The 18,123-nt window shown below is 38.3% G+C and overlaps 1 protein-coding gene across 2 annotated transcripts in view; it reads right to left on the reverse strand.

The window, feature by feature from the left end:
- ATP2B4 (ATPase plasma membrane Ca2+ transporting 4) overlaps positions 1-18,123 on the reverse strand; it is a 169,951-nt gene that overhangs the window by 140,295 nt on the left and 11,533 nt on the right. The gene's annotated exons all lie outside the window — the stretch shown is intronic.

Here is an 18,123-nt window from a genome sequence, read left to right on the forward strand (position 1 = left end):
AACCATGAATGTTTTCTCTGTAGTAAGTCTTACTGAGATCAGTCATATTTATTTCAAGCAAGTATGCTGAGATGGATCTGTTTATTCCAGCTAAGTTTGCATAAACTGGATGAAAATATGGGAAGTGATAATTGCAATGTTGAACTGGGTTTTGTCCTTTTCCTTGCCACAAGAAAATAAAATCCTGATACAAGACTTTTGTGTTGGCCAGGCAGAAAAAAATCTCTCCATCCTTAACCTATAGTAAATCACACTGAATTTCATGGCTCTTACTCCCAAGTAAATATGCTGAGAACCTCTAGTCTCATTCAGTCATCCTTATTATTTTCTCCTCCATCTGTAAAGGTTAGCTATTTGTCCTGGAAAGATTGACCATTTACTTATTTTGTGTGTTGACAAATGTAAAGGTAAAGGTAAAGGTTCCCCCGCACATGCATGCTAGTCGTTTCCGACTCTAGGGGCCGGTGCTCATCTCCGTTTCAAAGCTGAAGAGCCAGCGCTTGTCCGAGGACATCTCCGTGGTCATGTGGCCGGCATGACTAGACGCCAAAGGCGCATGGAACGCTGTTACCTTCCCACCGTAGTTGTCCCTATTTTTCTACTTGCATTTTTTACGTGCTTTCGAACTGCTAGGTTGGCAGAAGCTGGGACGAGTAACAGGCGCTCACTCTGTTACACGGCACTCGGGATTCGACCCGCCAAACTGCCCACCTTCTGATCGACAAGCTCAGCGTCCTAACCCACTGAGCCACCGCGTCCCTTTGACAAATGTTATACGTGCCCAAATCAGTCAACTCAAAGATTCTTCATAAGTCTTTGCAAGGATGAGGGATCTTGAACTTTCAGACTGAATCTTCTTTACAGTGAGGACTATGACTTTTTTCCTCCTTCTGTTTCAACTATAGCAAGGATATCAAACTGCTGGCCCGCAAGCTGGATGCGTCATGGCGAAACCGTGCCATTGCTGGCAATGAAAAAAAACTCACGATATGTTGTGACACGTCATGTGATGTTGCGAGTTTGACACCCCTGAACAATAGTATCTGCTTTCATTATTTGCACTTTCTACTCTCTAGGACTGTAAAATATCTTCTCCCAGTTTCACAGGGAACTACTTGGTGAGGAGAAAAAAGGACTATCTCAGAAAAATAAAACAATGCCTTTATTTGGAAAGGATGTGCCAAAATCATAAAATTGTGCTCCTACAAGGCATCAGAACTAGTTCAACCCTTTGCAAGGTGCAAGAAAACCAATTAAACCATTCTTGAAAGGCAGCTATCATTAGCCACTCCAACTGCAACCAGCCATAAGTAGCATATGATTTCAATCATTGTAAATTCAGATGTAAAACAAGTGTGGCACTATCAAAAATAACCATAAAACAGTATGGGAAAAAAGGGAATAATCACAGTCAATGGACCAAATCTTAAAGCATCACTCCTCACTAGAGGAAGCTGTCATATTATTTTGGCTCCTGAACTCTGATGGAACTTCCATCTTTTTAAAGACTATGTTTTTGAAGACAGAAGGAACCATTCTGATATCAGGGAAGAAGCTATTTCTGGCAAAGGAAAAGCCACGCTGACAACCCATCTTTTTGAGATACATGACTATCTTCTCTATGTATCATGGACATTGATATTATGACTTATTTTCTCTTAGTCTTATTTTCCCCAGGCTAAATATCCCACATTCTTTCAGTCTGTTTTCACAGCGCATATCCTGTGTAATCTTCAACTGATTTCTCTGTTCTTATTCATTCTCATTCCATCTCCAGGCATGCTGGCTAAGGAATTCTGGGAGTCCACAAGTCATAAAAGGGCCAAGTTTGAAGACCCCTGTCCTAGCCTATTGTGCAGGAAAGGAGATTGAGATCACTGCAATCTACAGTATATCCAATCCATATACCAACAGATTCTAGCATTGATTTTTCCTGAATCCCTGAATACGCAGGGATTAATCAGGGTGCATCTTGGAAAGCGATTCTAGCAAATAGTTAAGTGGGTTGTTTAAAGTAATCAGCAGTTGACAAAGAGAAAACAGAGGCCACCTTGGCAACAGAACATTTGTTCTGTTTGTTTGAGTCTGTTTGTTTCCTTTGCTACAGACCCACTGCTTGCTTTTCTATTCGACTTTTGAAAACTGTAGGGAATGCTAACAACAGGCACCAAAACCTTACAGCTATTCTACATTTCCATAGCAGCCACAAAGCTGAAACAAAGGAGAGATGTGAGTCACAGGATTTCCTCAAATCCAGCTGCCTTCATCACAACCACAACAGGAAGACAGTGCCAATCATAACAGTTTGAATTCTATGGTAAGACAAGTCTACCATAGAAACATAATCGACAGCTAAAGCTGGATCTTTTCTTTAGTGGGTCATTACAAAGCCAGCATACACCCCGCTTCTTGAAATTATACTTTATTGCAGAGAAGAATCCTTTTGGAAATCTGTGTGTGCAAAAGACCACAGCATACTGATACATATGACACTATGCACTGCAGCCAATCAGTGCATTCTGCAGAGATTTGATGCATTACACGTTCAACTGCAGCACACTGCAATGACATCAGGACTGCATAGCTGACTGCCCGAGACAGCAGCATAGCCAAAGGAAAATAAAGGGAAGGGGTGTGTGGGTGTGAACAATTTTTCTCCCATCAACTCCTCCCAACACGGAGTGGTTCAGTTCCACTCAGTGTTGCTAAATGTGAGTTTTCTGCAGCACAAAGTGGCCACACATACTAGCAACGTGATCCCAGATGGCAGTCAAAAGAAGCAGCCTTACATCTGGAGATGATGAGCCTGATCCGCTACAGATGGTAGGCCTAGTTGAAGGAAGAAATTGTACAGCCAAACACTAAGAGAAAAAGAACAAATGTAAATAGATGTAGGCAAGAGGATGCACAAAAGAGATTATGTCTGCTTTACTTGAGAGCTGTTAACAAATGTCACTACAAGATTGGCCAATCATTCTCAGTCATCACAGGAAAGTACAGCATCTATTTGTTTAGACTTACATTTGAAATTCATGATTTCAGGAATGCAGCTACAGTTGTTACAGCCAATGCTCTAAGGAAACCTCCACAGCCATGAATGCAATAACTAATTTTTTCAGCATCTAACACTCACATATGCGGTCTCTGATGGAACCTTTATGATCCTTCCTAAGTTTGTAGGTTAAGTATAAGCCACTGTTTGCCAGAATGCCTGGAAGTAGAAAAGAAAGGAAATGCAACACAAAGAGAGAAGAACAGGTGGTACAGGAGGGATAAGAAAGGAAGACACAAAGCCAAGACTCTTATGGTTATTTATTTATTTATTCTTTATTTATTATTTATTTATTATTGCCGGCGGACGACACCCAGGGGTAGGGCCTTCTCAGTGGACGTGCCTGCCCTTTGGAACCAGCTGCCCGTGGAGCTTAGGACTGCCCCCGACCTCCGTTCATTCCGCCGGGACCTGAAGACCTGGCTCTTCGAGCTCTCTGGCCCAGGCTGAGAATTTTAATTTTAATTTTAATTTTAACTGGGGTTTTATTTGTTCAGGGACGGATATAATTTCTTTTTAATTGTTTTTAACTTTTGTATTTTTGTTTTTAATCACCCTGTAAACCGCCCTGAGTCCTTCGGGAAAGGGCGGTATATAAATGTAATAAAATAAATAAATAAATAAATAAATAAACAAATAAATAAATAAATTTACTCAACACTAAACTATCCTTCATCTGAACTTGTGTTGCATTCTTATATGTGAACTCATAGCAAAAAAAAAAAAGAGGCAAACATACTTTTCAGATACAAAGGAGTTTCTTTTTCTGCAGCTTCTGGAAAAAACAGACCTTGCTTGACCATGACTAAAGACAGAACTTTGGCAATAATGCTGTGGGTGGAAGCAGAAGTTTGGGGAACAACAATATAGCAGCTGCATTATTTGCCACTTCCCACATCTGTATTTAAGATTTCATAAATATCATTGCAAAACAAACAAGGGCAAAAGTGCCCAATAACCGGCTCTGAGTTCAGTAAATCTATAAAACATTTATGACAGGCCTTGAAGCAATAAAAATGTCAAAATACTGACTCTATACGGAACTCAGATATGGAATTGAATTAAGTGTTGGATTAAGACCAGGAGATCAGATGCAATTGCTACTTATCTATGGAATTCAAAGAGTGATTTGGGAGACTTGGGGTACACACAATAGGGAAGGATCCACGTACAAGGGGAGGGGAAAACCAGAATATGCATGAACAGGAGCTGTTCTATTTTACCTTTAGTTAACATATATTGGGGGAAATCAATGGGATCTTGACTGAGCCAGATCAAGGCACAAAAGTTCAATGAAGTCTAGGCAGCTTAAACTGACCAGGTAGAATCTAACTGGAATAAGCAAGTCAAATCAAAGCAGAAGTCATATTTTGAGAAAGCTGATAGACACTAGAACCCCATGAGTAAGTTTGGGTGAACTTTGTTGTTGAAGTCCTTTTGTACTAGAATAGGAAATGGTGTATCAGCAACAGCTAAAGCCTTTTGTAATACAATCTATAGTGTGGTCATTCCATCTGTTTTAGAGGACCTAGCTAGAAATATAAAAGGCCTTCACTTAACTGCTAGGGGTTTATCCTGCAACTTAGACAATGATGACATAGATTGGGGGACCTTGCATATGAAACTGATTATGATTTCCTGGGAAAGAAATCTAAGAACTACCCTTTTGTTGCTTTCTGAAAGATCTACAATATGCAATTTCAATGGGAGAAAGTATAAATATGAAGAACAAATAAATTATGACTCCTGTGTTCAAAGAGAAATGCTGCAAAACTCTTTGTGATGTAAAGATTAGATGGCACAGACAAGCATATCATAAAGTTCCTTTGTTAGAACACCCACATATAATTTTTCTAACATCATTCATGCAACAGGAGTCCCACCCATATTTGAAGATGATTTGGTTTGCTTTAAAGGGTTGGAATTACACAAAAAACAGCTTACTAAAGGCAGGGTTTTTTTTCACTATCAGCTTTCACATAGCACTTTCTAACTGCAGGAAATAAGAAAATCGATTAAAATTAGATCCAACAAAGAGCCAAAATGGAGCCAAAATGTGAAAACACCTTAAGGTGATGGAAGACATCAGTATTTTGTGGATATGCACATTGTGTTTTATATGACCTAAAGGTAGGATGGAACAAGCATGAAAAGATAAACATAAAACTAATGCTGGTAAATTAGGTGAAGGCTCATCTAGCCACGTCTAGGACAACTCGCCAGAGTCATCTCACCATGACCAACCCTCAGTGGACAATTCACTACAAATCAACTCATTGTGGGACACTTCTTCATGGCCAACTCACCGGGGGACAAGAGTTACACTAATATCAAAGAAATGGTGGAACAGAATCATTAAAGAAAGGATGCCAAAGGAGGGACAAAATGAAATGTGAATGACAAAAATTAAAACCTTTTAAAAATTATTTTAAATAATGAAATTGAGTTGTTGAATTGCCCTGCAGTGAGTTGTCCCACGGCCAGTTGGCTGTGGCAAGTTGTCCCATTCCACCTCTAACCAGTGTTCTCTTTCACACAGCGGCCTACTAGATGCATTTAGAAAGCCCCTAAATGAATGGGCCGATCCTCTTCCATTGTTATTCCTGTGCACCTGGTATGTAGACGTGGAGAGCCTGAACATGCATAACTCATTTATAAGGAAGTTGAATAGCACAGGGCCAAAAATAGATCCTTACAGGACCCCATGTCTTACCTCCCTCACTGTGAACATTTATCATTTTTATGGTTTGTCCAGCCATAAGACCAACATCCTCTGCAATCCCACAACCATGCTGTGGGCCTTCAAAAAGGTCCAATGCATTGGGGGTGAGGGCTCCACAATATAATCTGAAGTTTATCCTTGTCCAATATGACTAGCAATCCACAAATATAATGTTGAGAGAAATTGCCAAATGATTATTCAGCTCTAATTCAATAAATCTGGAGAGTCCTAACATAGTGTAGTAATTAAGGTATCCTAGTAGGACCAGGGAGACTTAGATCTAAGTCTGTCTTCAGCTACAAAAGGTCAGTAGCCCAAACTATCTCCCAGTTAGTTGTTCTGGGGAAAAATTGGATGAAAGTGTGCTGTCTAAATCAGCATTTACTTTAATATACAGAAATAAAGAAACAAGACAATAAAGAAAATGAGAAGGGGGGGAGGGGAAATGGCAAAAAATATTTTATAAGACATATAAAAGCAGCTCAGTTTTTAAACACACCATTAAGGCCCGAGCACATGGATTAATATTGATCAGTCTTTCTATTATGTTGGTAGCCATTTCATAAGCAGAGAGTAAATGTGTATCTATCCAAGTCTGTAAATATAGTGTGGCACTGCCTTTCCATTGTAAAACTGTAATCTAAATGCACGGTTCCTCATAAATGAATATTAATACATTTCAGGATCAGTGTTTTGGCATCAACATTTGACTTCAAAATCAGATGCTAGATGCAACTGACAGAATCTTTATCAGCATTCAGAATCAGTTTTAGAAGTGTTATAAAGGAAGTTCTTAAATATATTTTCATAAAAGCATCACTATAAAGTTCCAACAATGTGGAAACAAACAACATCAGAGCTGGGAACTTTTCCTATGTAGGTTCATGCAAAACAGAGATGTCATGTACTAAGATTGTTGTTGTTATTAGCTGCGAAGTCGTGTCTGACCCATCACAACCCCATGGACAACGTTCCTCCAGGCCTTCCTGTCCTCTACCATCTTCTGGAGTCCATTTAAGCTCATGCCTACTGCTTCAGTGACTCCATCCAGCCACCTCATTCTCTGTCATCCCATTCTTCTCTTGCCCTCAATCTTTCCCAGCATTAGGCTCTTCTCCAGTGAGTACTAAGATACAAACAAGGAATTCCCCATGCTCATACCCTGGAGAGAACAGTAGTATTTCAGAAATTACACTAAGGCTAAGTACAAAGCTACTACTGTACAAGGATATTTTCAAAAGAATGTCAATTGTTTTATTGCAATGATTCAACTGCTCCGAATGACATGTGTTAAATTCTATTTGTCATCCAGCAGATGTCCTAGTAACTACAAGTTCTTAAGACAGCAGGGCTCTGGATTTAAAAACCTGACCTTCAACAAGATGATTTTTTGGTTCTCAGATATCCTATATTCTAGGGAACATGTCAGACAGTCTGTCCCAAAGGGTGAGTTTACTTATGGGAGCAGGTCATCAGGTTACTGGCATAGGTTACTACAGAAAGGGAATTACAATCATAGTAGCTGCATAACCTCAGAACAGGATTTGGGATTCAATGAATAGCTTATGTAAATGAACAAAGTTAAAACACAAGTACTATAAAAGGTATCCATTGAAATGTTTCATTTCCTGAAATGTAATCTAAACCTTAGGCCTATTTTTCTCAATTCTTCAAAAATGCAGTGGGCAAAATTACATATTAATCAACGTGAACTGGTGCAGAACATTTATTTCATGCTGTCGTCCCAGACACTTTTTAAGCCTATTTTTTGACAGAAGATTTGGCAAAGCAGGAGAAACAGAGACTTGCTCCCTTCTTCGTAGCAGACTTTATGTGTGCTGAGTCACACACTGCACCTTATTTTGGAAGCAGCAAACAGAGTGACAAGTGGAAACAGGCGACAAGGTAGTGGCTAAACATTCCAATTAAAAAATGTTTACTCATCCTCAATACAGACCTTAAAATATGAGAAAACTCAGCATAACTTCCAAGAAAATAAAACCCCTATTTTTGATAACTATCATCCTAACTAAAAGGTATTATGAACATAGGCATGTGTTAAATATTCCATTTATTTTTTCCCTATGGTTTCCCCTGTTGGAAAGTACAAATGAACAGATCAAAACTAATCCCATGCAGCATTTGTCTTGATTACTGGAAAAAGAGAAAACAATGACTAAATCTGTACAGTAGAGCAATAGAAGGAACATGTACAAAATCTTTCTCTATTCTTTTATTTGAATTTCCAGTGAAACAGCAGCCAACTGTAACAGTACTATGTCATACATTTTAGTAGTTAATGAAGTTAATATAGAGCTTCACAAAATTCCTCTTACAGTTGATCAAAACTATATCCTGAACAGTTACTAGATAGTTACTGATGAATGAACAAGTATAAAAGGTAGACAGCTAGCTCTTAAAACTGACCAGTCTTATTCAATTTGGGGTCCCATCAAATAGCATCAGATATGGCTAACAAGAAGGATGGAGCCATTCATTTATAAGGCAGGAGCTTTGCTTCCTACTGCATACTCACATTCTATTTTTATGCAGCAAATGAGTTTTTAGGAAGAAATGCTTTGGAGGGTTTATGGGCCTCAGCCTAATGGGAAAGCCATTATATGCTCTATATTGTTTAATATAGACCTGTGAAAATTTATGAGGTTTTTTCCTTCGCCTTAAACCATGTATTGGGATGAAAAATGAAGAAAAGAGGCTAGTGAGAGAGAAAAAGAGATGCCTATTTTTGGTGTGAGACCCATCTATTACTGACATACTACCCCTAAGAGACTGCAGTTCCTAGTAGAAAAAATATTATCTTTGAAATACAAATGTTAGATGCCTCTATCAAATAGTGCAAGGTGATGACCTATAAAGCCCTAAATGGCATGGATTATTTACGGGAGCACCTTCTGCCGGTGTTAACTTCCCATCGTCCTGTGCATTCCCACAGAGAGGGCCTCCTCAGGGTGCCGTCGGCCAGGGAATGCAGACTGGCGGCCCCCAGGGGGAGAGCATTCTCTGTGGGCACGCCTGCCCTCTGGAACCAGCTCCCTGTTGAGCTCCGGACGGCTCCCGACCTTCGCTCCTTTCACCGTGACTTGAAAACTTGGTTATTTGAGCTTGCCGGCCTGGACTGAGGGATTGGAATTTTAAGTTTTTAGAATGTGATTTACTTGTTGGGGATAATTTAATTTAATTTATTTTTAACTTTTGTATATTGTGTTTTAACTGCCCTGTACACCGCCCCGAGTCCTTCGGGAGAAGGGCGGTATATAAATCCAATAAAATAAATAAATAAATAAATAAATAAATAAATAAAATACAGGTAATCCTCGATTTACAATCATTCATTTAGTGAACATCTGAAGTTAAGTCAGCACTAAAAAAATAACTTACGGCCGTTTTTCATACTTATGACTGTTGGAACATCCACCTGGCCACATGATCAAACTTCAAGTGCTTGACAACTGTCATGTGATCACCACTTATTACCGTCCCAGCTGGCTTCCAACTAGCAAAATCAATGGGGCAAGCCAGATTCACTTAACAAGTGCAGGATTCCTTTGTTGTAAAAAAAAAAGTTGCAAAAATGGGACAGAACTCACTTAACAATTGTGGAAATGTTGGGCTCCATCGTGGTCATAAGTCAAAGACTACTTGTACTTGCACTATTTGATAGAGGCATCTAACATGAGCAAAAATAAGGTGACTGACTGAATGCGTGTATCATAAACAGGAATGATGTCATCCTTTAACTTTTTTTCCTTTGGCTGATCCTAATGGAGCACAAGAAACCTGTCGAGCATGGATTTGTTACACCACTCTTTGAGGTCAAGCGTCAACAGCCCTTAGTAAAAGTGAAACTGGAATAATACCAAAATATAGTATCATGCACAAAATGCATTTAACATCTTTTTGGGATTCCCAGATGCACCAAATAGGATCATAGTGCAAAGTGGGTGGGTCTGTATCATATATGTGGATAAAAGATAGGGGTTAGCCTTTAAAACTTTTTTTTCCCTTACATCAATTTAAAGCCTTATACTAATAACATTTTTATATTTCTGGTTCCAGATTCAAAATGGAGAGAAACAGCATCCATGGTATTTGGTGATTGCATGCCAAAATTTGGTGGCACAATGGTCATATCTGAAAACTACAATACAGCCCTCAGGTTGCCAACCCCTAGGCTTCAAAGATCATATGACATTATAATTGTTCAATAAAGAAATAGAAGAGCTGTTCACAACTAAGATGTTTACACTTATGCTATCAAAAGCATCGTTTTCCAGCAACCAAGTTAAAGTGGAAATCATATCCAAGTCCTCTATGGGTGAGGTGCATTTTATTCCCTGGAAAGTAGTAAAACATTTGAATGTCAACAATTATATGACCGAAGCTAATCTACCTACAGTAATTCAATTTTACAAGACTTGGTAACTTTCTTGAGGTATTTTAACCAGAAATCTATGTGGTTATGTTAAATATCTTTCCTTGTGATAGCATTTTTCATCTTCAGAGATAGCAGAAGCCTTATTCTTACAAATAACAGATAAACCTGTGGCTACATCTTAATGATTGTATCTTCACTTATTAAACTAAAATATGAACAAGCTTTTTACCCCCACACAAAGAACTTTTGCTCTTTTCCCCCTAATACACAGAAAGAAGTCAGGAAATCTCTAATTAACACTTCCTGTTTTATCCGTACCAGGAGCTACGAGTATCAACTTAAAAGGTCTATGGAGTTTCTCAGTCATCCATGTCATAGTTGCCTCAAAAGCTGGAATTTCTAGTTTTTCTTTAAGATGTTTCACTTCTCATCCAAGAAGCTTCTTCAGTTCAGAACTGAAGGAGATCAGAGAGAGAAAAGTTTTTTTTAAAAAAAAAAACCTTGCAGATCTTTTTGCAGATCTTTTACCAAAAACCTGTATTGATCCAGATACTGTATAGTCCCCAAGATGAATGAATAAGAAAAGATTGCAAAATGTATGTGTGCTAAAAACCAATGGCTAATTAATCAACTGGTTCAGAGGAAAATGCACTAACCACAGGATTTCATCAGCCAGAGCAACTTTTTTTTGTCTTGCCCTGCAGCCATGCTTAACACTATTTCTACCCATTGGCAGGGAAGTCCAAAGGCTGGCCTGGGAGTCACTCTTGGCTCCTAAGATAGATAGCTTATTTTTAGATATGAGAACTGAATGAGTCAGCAAGTAACCCTCACTCTGAACACTTAAAAAGCTGCTAAATATTCCGAGTTTGGGCACGGCACAGAAGAAAGCATTTTGAATCTGGGATCAGTGCCCTAATAATACGTGAAGACATGAGCAATGCAGTAGTTTGTTTGCCATAACAGAGAGAAAGAGTCATATGATACCTTACGAAATGATGACTTCATTATGGGAAAACAAAACAATGAATGGCCTGGTATCTAACTCACAGCAGTTGATGGCATAATAAATGTGCTAGTTTTACATTAGCAAAAATTTTAAATTTAAAAAATTATGCAGGGTACAAAAATACAACACAATATGCTTCATGTAAATTGTTGGTGCAGACTTCTCATTTTCTGAGTGGAATCCCCATTCCTCTCTGTGCGTAGTACAACTATGTAATTAGCAGTCACTCGATTCCAATTGGCAACTAAGAAATATGACTGGGCAGCAAAGGTATTTGCCTATCATTTCTGCCAGCCCTTAACTGGTAAAGGAATTGGGAAGCTGATGGGGGTAGCAGATCAAGAAGCCACCAACTCTGGAATTTGGATTTTCTTAGTTTGGATTCCTGCATTTTCATTCCACCCTAGGGGCAGGGCCTCCAACCAGACCTGTGATCTTCATGTTATTAGAAACACAAAGCCTTATTATGCAGCCTCATATAAGAATCTATCTCAAACTATCTTCACTATTTTCAGTGGAAGACACTACAGCCTAAAAAGAGTTCTTCCGCTCTCTAGATTAGCAGTAACAGTAGACTACTATATAGACTCATTATCTTCATGTATTTGAAACAACCCCGTTATTAACAAGCACAATGGTTAACATTCCTACAAAGCAGGCAGGACCAGAGAAATTGTTGACTGAACAGACCTACAGACCTTCCTATCAGGTGAGAGGTTAATTCTGTAAACAAAGTCAGCCAAATCCTTTTGCAAAACAAGTGGGCAACAACCACCAAACTGGTTTTACTAAAGTTATTCTGCCAAAAGATAACTAACCTTGAAGTGGCTAACTATGAGAAGATGTTGAATGTCACAAGATAAAAAAGAGGCCAGGTTTCATCATTCATGAGTGCAGGGACCAACTATTAGCTCATTAGTTTTAAATACATTTTGGATTTCTTTATAACTGTTTTAAATTCTAAGAAAAGAATTCTGAATACTTGTATTTCTGGGAAGATAGTATAGATTTCTACTTGGATTCTTAATGACTTTATAAAGTTTTTAAAAAGTTAAAGACAAAACAATCTCCAAGAGTTTATTAGGGCTTTTTCCCCCAAAATGTTGCAATTTTAATTTCAATTAAGTTATGACAAGTCTTTCGGAATTGTAGTAGAAGGACTACACTCTCTAGAGCATTTCTTGGGAAGAAGGTTTTCATACAGAAACGCAAGCTGATGTCTCAACATTCAAAATTAAATTCCTGTCCCCTGTAAAACAGGGGTGCAAACTGCCGGCCTGCGGGCCAGACATGTCATCCAGAAGCTGCGCCCACCCCATTGCCAGCAATGGCAAAAAGGCTCTGATACTTTGCACAATGTCATGTGATGTCGCGCGTTTGACATGTCTGCTGTAAAATATAGAAGTATATAAAATATATTCAAGAACCAATCACTTTGCCCATCAACTGTTATCAACATTGGTCTACTTTCATAGTCAAAACTTTTTCCTAATGAGTTAAGGCACAAAAGACCTCTTATCAAGTTAATTAATACATATATCAACAGCAGTACATTGAGCTTCCTCCAAGTTAGATAATATACATCCCTTGCACATTTTAATACCAAGGGACTAGTTCATACCAGCCTGAAATTGGAAAGCAAAGGTACATTTATACCAGTTGAAAAATCTGTCCCAATGCCTCTCTAAAAGTGCATCTTGTTTGTCGACTTTAGTTCAGTGTTTAACACAATCATTCCCCACCATCTAGCAAGCAAACTGGGCCTTTTAGGCTTAAACACCCCTTTGTGCAACCGGATTCTTGATTTTTTTACCAACAGGCCCCAATATGTGCAAGTTGGAACAAATACCTCTAATACCATTTTCTTGAGCACAGGTTCTCCTCAGGGCTGCGTCCTAAGTCCGCTGCTGTTCACCCTGTTGACCCATGACTGTTGTGTTAGGTTTGGCACCAACCATATTGTGAAGTTTGCAGATGATACAACAGTAGTGGGCCTTATTCATGATGACAATGAGGAAGCTTACCACAAGGAGGTTGAGGGTTTGGTGAACTGGTGTAAGCAAAACAGCCCAGTTTTAAATACCAGGAATACCAAAGAGATCATTGTCGATTTCAGAAAAGGCAGGCACAGACACACTTCTCTGTGCATTAATGATTCACCTGTGAAGATGGTTACCAGATGGCTATCAAATTCCTGGGTGTGCAGCTAACGAGTAGGCTGGTTTGGTCGCTCAACAATGAGAAACTGGTGAAGTGGGCACAGCAGCGCCTGCATTTTTTGTGTCACATGAGAAAAGCACATCTTCCTTCTCCTATCTTTACCACTTTCTACGGGGGGATGATCGAGAGCCTCCTGTCACACAGCATCACAGTCTGGTTTGGAAGCATCACTGCTTTAGGAAGGCGGTGCAGGGAGTGATGAGGATGGCCGAAAAGATTGTTGGCAGTTCCCTCCCCTCCATCCAGGAGATAGCACAGAAGCGTTGCTTGAGCAGGGTCCATAAGATTATCTGGGACACTACACATCCTCTTCATGACCTGTTTTCCTTGTTACCTTCTGGGAGGAGGTGTCGTGTTATCCGTAGCAGAACATCCAGATTCAGCCATAATTTCATTTCATACAGCATTAACCTTGTGAACTCTCAAGCTTCCTCCTTCCGTTATATATTCAAGATGGACAGTATTTAATATTTATTTGTTATGTATATGTAGGAGTGTGGGTCTATAGATATGTGTATATAGTATGGTTAGGTATGTGTCATGTATGTGTTTCACTTTGAGAGTGGGCAACTAAATTTCATTTTTGATGTGTGCCATTGTGTAAAAAAATGACAATAAAGATTATCTTATCTAATCTTCTCTTGTTTTTAAAAGATGGGCGGAGGGAGAAGAAAAAGAATACCAATGGATCTCATGGATTAAGAATTCAAAAAGCTTCTTAGCATTTTCGATATCTGCTATCAGTCAGCCTCCTAATACTCATACTGTGAACGTCACTGCTTTCACAACCAAGTTTCACTGGCAGACTGTAAATTGGTGTGGGGAGGGGGATGAGACAACAATCATGTAGCTGCACAGAAAGATGGATTGATAAGATTTGTAAAGTTAGGGTAGGCTGCCTGGCCCAGACCTGCAAGCGTAGTTGTATCTGTTCTTTCTCTTTCTCATTCTTTTAATTTAAAAATGGTAGATTTAATGGTAATTAAAAAATGGTAGATTCTCAAATGTTACTTCCAGAAAGAGTCGTGATAACTGAGACTGAGAAAAAAAAAGTGTGGGTTTTTTAATATGATCATCATTATCACAAAATTTACAAAAAGCTTCTGTATGAGGGAAATCACACATGCACACAGGTGTACATACCAGAAAATATCTGCCTACTGATCACAGACTCCAATGACTACAGTTAAGCTATTGCAGAAGTCTTGGCATTGAATGCCTCATTCTTTTAAGACCGAAACTATGTAAGACTTTTCTTGGTATGCTCCACCCTTCTCATTTATGTACCATGCTAGATAGATTTCTCAACAAGACCGTTTAAAGTTTGCTTTTCAACTGTTAAGAATTTAGGTATCCCTGACCTATTCCCCCAGGCTGGCCTGGGGCCTCATCACTTAGGAGCAGTGCTGAGTGCAGTAAGCTTCCTTTTCACAGAAGAAAGAAAGAAAGAAAGGAGACAGATGCTTGCATTTATTTGGTATAAGCTGCCTAGAGACTTTGGATACATTGGATACAAGATGGGCAGCAAATAAATTTCATACTAAATAAATAAAATTTATTTACAAACCAGCATGTCAATACTGAACTGAATGGGGATGCTTTTAAGACTCTCACTTTAGTGATTCAATTTTTACATAGTTTTTATAGGTATTCCATATTGTATTTAAAATACATAGTTAATACTGTACAGTAATCATTTTGCTAAGTCAATTTGTAAAATTAATAATAATAATAATAATAACAACAACAACAACCTTTATTGTCAAAGTACAACATGTTTGTACAACAAATTCATCTGGAAAAGGAGGACATAGATTGTGGGATATCTGTAAAATTGGATGCCAAAAGAATCAGCACAATTGCCAATCTTGCAATTGTGGAGGCAAAAAGAAAGCAAACCAGATTTAGTAGTATTTGAGGCTGAATTATTCATGCAAAATTATCCTTGTGTTCCATTCCATGTGCAAATTGACACACCTTTGGTTCCCCTACTGTTCTGTCAGTAGGACAGATTTGGACAACAGCAGCATCTTGCTTGCCTTTCTGGGCATGTAAAACAGGAATCATAATATAGATGCCCACTGTCATACTAGTATGTGCCATGACATCATCATCATCATTATTCGATCAGCACAGAGTGTCTTCTTTTCTTCATATTCCATATGAAAGCTAAAGCATCGTTTCTGTCTTTTATCTTTCAGGTTTATTTCAGAAGCAACATAAAGAAAGAGTGAGACTGGCATGTATGTGTCTTTGTACACAAAGACATATGTCTTCAAAAAAAGGTTCTAATCCTATGGAAATTTTATTACCGGTATCTCTGATATTAAAGTCAATGTGTGTGTGTTTAAATATCTTTTTCTGTATCCATATCAGATTTAGTAATCTAGCTTTTTAACAGTCAATCTCTCTTCCATTTGCTATTGAGAAAGGAGAAGTAATCTTTTATTTTAGGAACTGACTAAGTTTATCATTGTTATAACAGCAGTTTATGGAAAGCAGAGGACATATGTTCCATTGCAATATCGGGTACAATTCAGTAAGAACATTGTCCAGAAATGATGGAACCTGCCACTTAAATCACCAAGATGAGACTTCTACCCAGACAATCTATTTTTAGCTACCATCAGGACTCCCTGTATAACTGTTAAATTTTCCTGTGCGTAAAATACTTCCTTCTGAAGAATGGAACATTTTAAGCCGATTGTATGTAACTCTGCCCTACGTTTAGAACCTCTAATATGATGACATCATGTACTTTTCATTCTTCTGAAAACTTTTATCACATTTTTGGACTCCATTTCTCTGAAAATCAGGAGTACAAATACAATTGGCGAGCTGTGATCAATAGCTAGAAATACTTGAATGGAAGGCCATATTTTACTTTTGAATTGCTTCTGTGAATAAAAAAAATGGAGTTGACAAGAAATATAAGTTTATATTAATCCTGTAATAATGAAATATGTTTTGCAAGTATTTCTGCAAAGGAAGATCCAGAAACAATCCAAAGTGTCAATATGCCTCAGAGTACTGACATTTCTGGCAATGAAATACAATATTTTTCTTCTTTCAGATCTTTTATGATTTTCCAAAGAAACTACTTTGTTATTGTACAGTATTAACTTCATCCAATATTTGATACCCAGATTTCAAAAGAAGTACTGTATGGTAGAGCCAAGGATCCTTTAGGCTTTTATCTGTGGTAGATATATAACTTTGCAAATTATCTGAAGTGAATGTAATAGTAATCAGGCAGAGATGTGTTGAGGACTGAATCCCAACTCATTAAAAAGCAGATGTTAAGAGCTGTGGATATGTCTCAGACATGAGATCCGTAGTTGTGTTGAAAAGAGGGCAAGGTTGATGATTTTACTGGTTCTTCCTGAATGCTCCAGACAATTGCTGACCTGCATGGAATAGCTTAAGAAGTGGCATATGGAAAAAGCAATGACAAAAATTCCCATCTACCCACTTCCTTCTACAGAAACTTTCCACAGGATTGCTGATTTGCTCTGCAGGAAAAACTCTTCTATTCATAAAAGCAAATCTGGTTCTAACTCTATTAAAATTAGCCACAACTATTGTTCTTTTTTCTATCCCGAACCTCCTTATTCTTGGAGTTTATACCAAGGAAGATCCACAATCCATTTAAGAGACAGCAGCACTTCAGTTCTAGAGCCAGAAGTAGTACAACAATATAAATATTACTGTAACACTCCAGGGACATATCATCCATTAGAGCCCCATCATAGCCAATCAGACAAATGGTAGACAGAAGCTGGCACATCTCAGCAGGCAGTGTCATTAGCTGGCAAACTCTGCTGAGATGCATGTAAAGGAAAAAGAGCACAAGGCTTGCAGACTAAGAGTCAAACTATGAATTATATAAGACACTCAGTACTAGATCTCTTGATGGCATTTGTGATTTTATTTTGACACAGTCACTTGAGGGTCTACAGTTGATCACGGCAGTAACCCTGGAGATTCTTCTTACATTCAAGAATGTAATGCTGCTAACAGACCCTTAGGAAAAACAGAAGGACTTACCCCCTGCACTTGCGCTGGACTGCAATCCTGGCCTCTAGGAATGCACAGTCTACCCAATGAACATAAAATACCACAGTAATTAAAGCAGACTGTTTTAAGTATTATCTCACTTCCACATAACTCAATATAAAAGCCAAAAGGATTCAAACCCTGTTGACTTTAGTAATGCTGCTTAATTACCTAGCCAGTACTACATTCTTCTGGATGGAGTTGTACTGTATATGACCTGACTAAAAAGGAAGGCAGTATCAGCTAGTGGCCTGGAGTTATGCAAATCATGAAGTTTTACCAGTGTTGCAAAATATATCATTTGTTTATCTAAAACTGATATGCTATCAACTGCCATTTTGTGACTCTAGGAGTGTAATTTTATTGCAGACTATTGTCCAAATTAAAAGTCACATTTAGTCCTATTTTATATGGGCAAAAAGGAATAATTAAATAAAACAACTTTAAGTTAAACTCAGAACTATATTTGGGAGAGAAATTGTCTTCTTCTCTATTAACTCCTTAAGCAACAACATCAACAACAAATCCCAAAGACAGAGCATTTGTTGAGACAACAGCATTGGGGAGGAGACTATGCAGCTCACCCAAATACATAGGCTTCAACTTCCGATATTCCCAATCACCAGGGCCATATTTTTTTTTATAAATGAATCTTTATTTACATTTTG

The sequence above is a fragment of the Vipera berus genome (assembly GCF_964194415.1).
Source record: "Vipera berus genome assembly, chromosome: 3".
NCBI lineage: Eukaryota > Metazoa > Chordata > Lepidosauria > Squamata > Viperidae > Vipera > Vipera berus.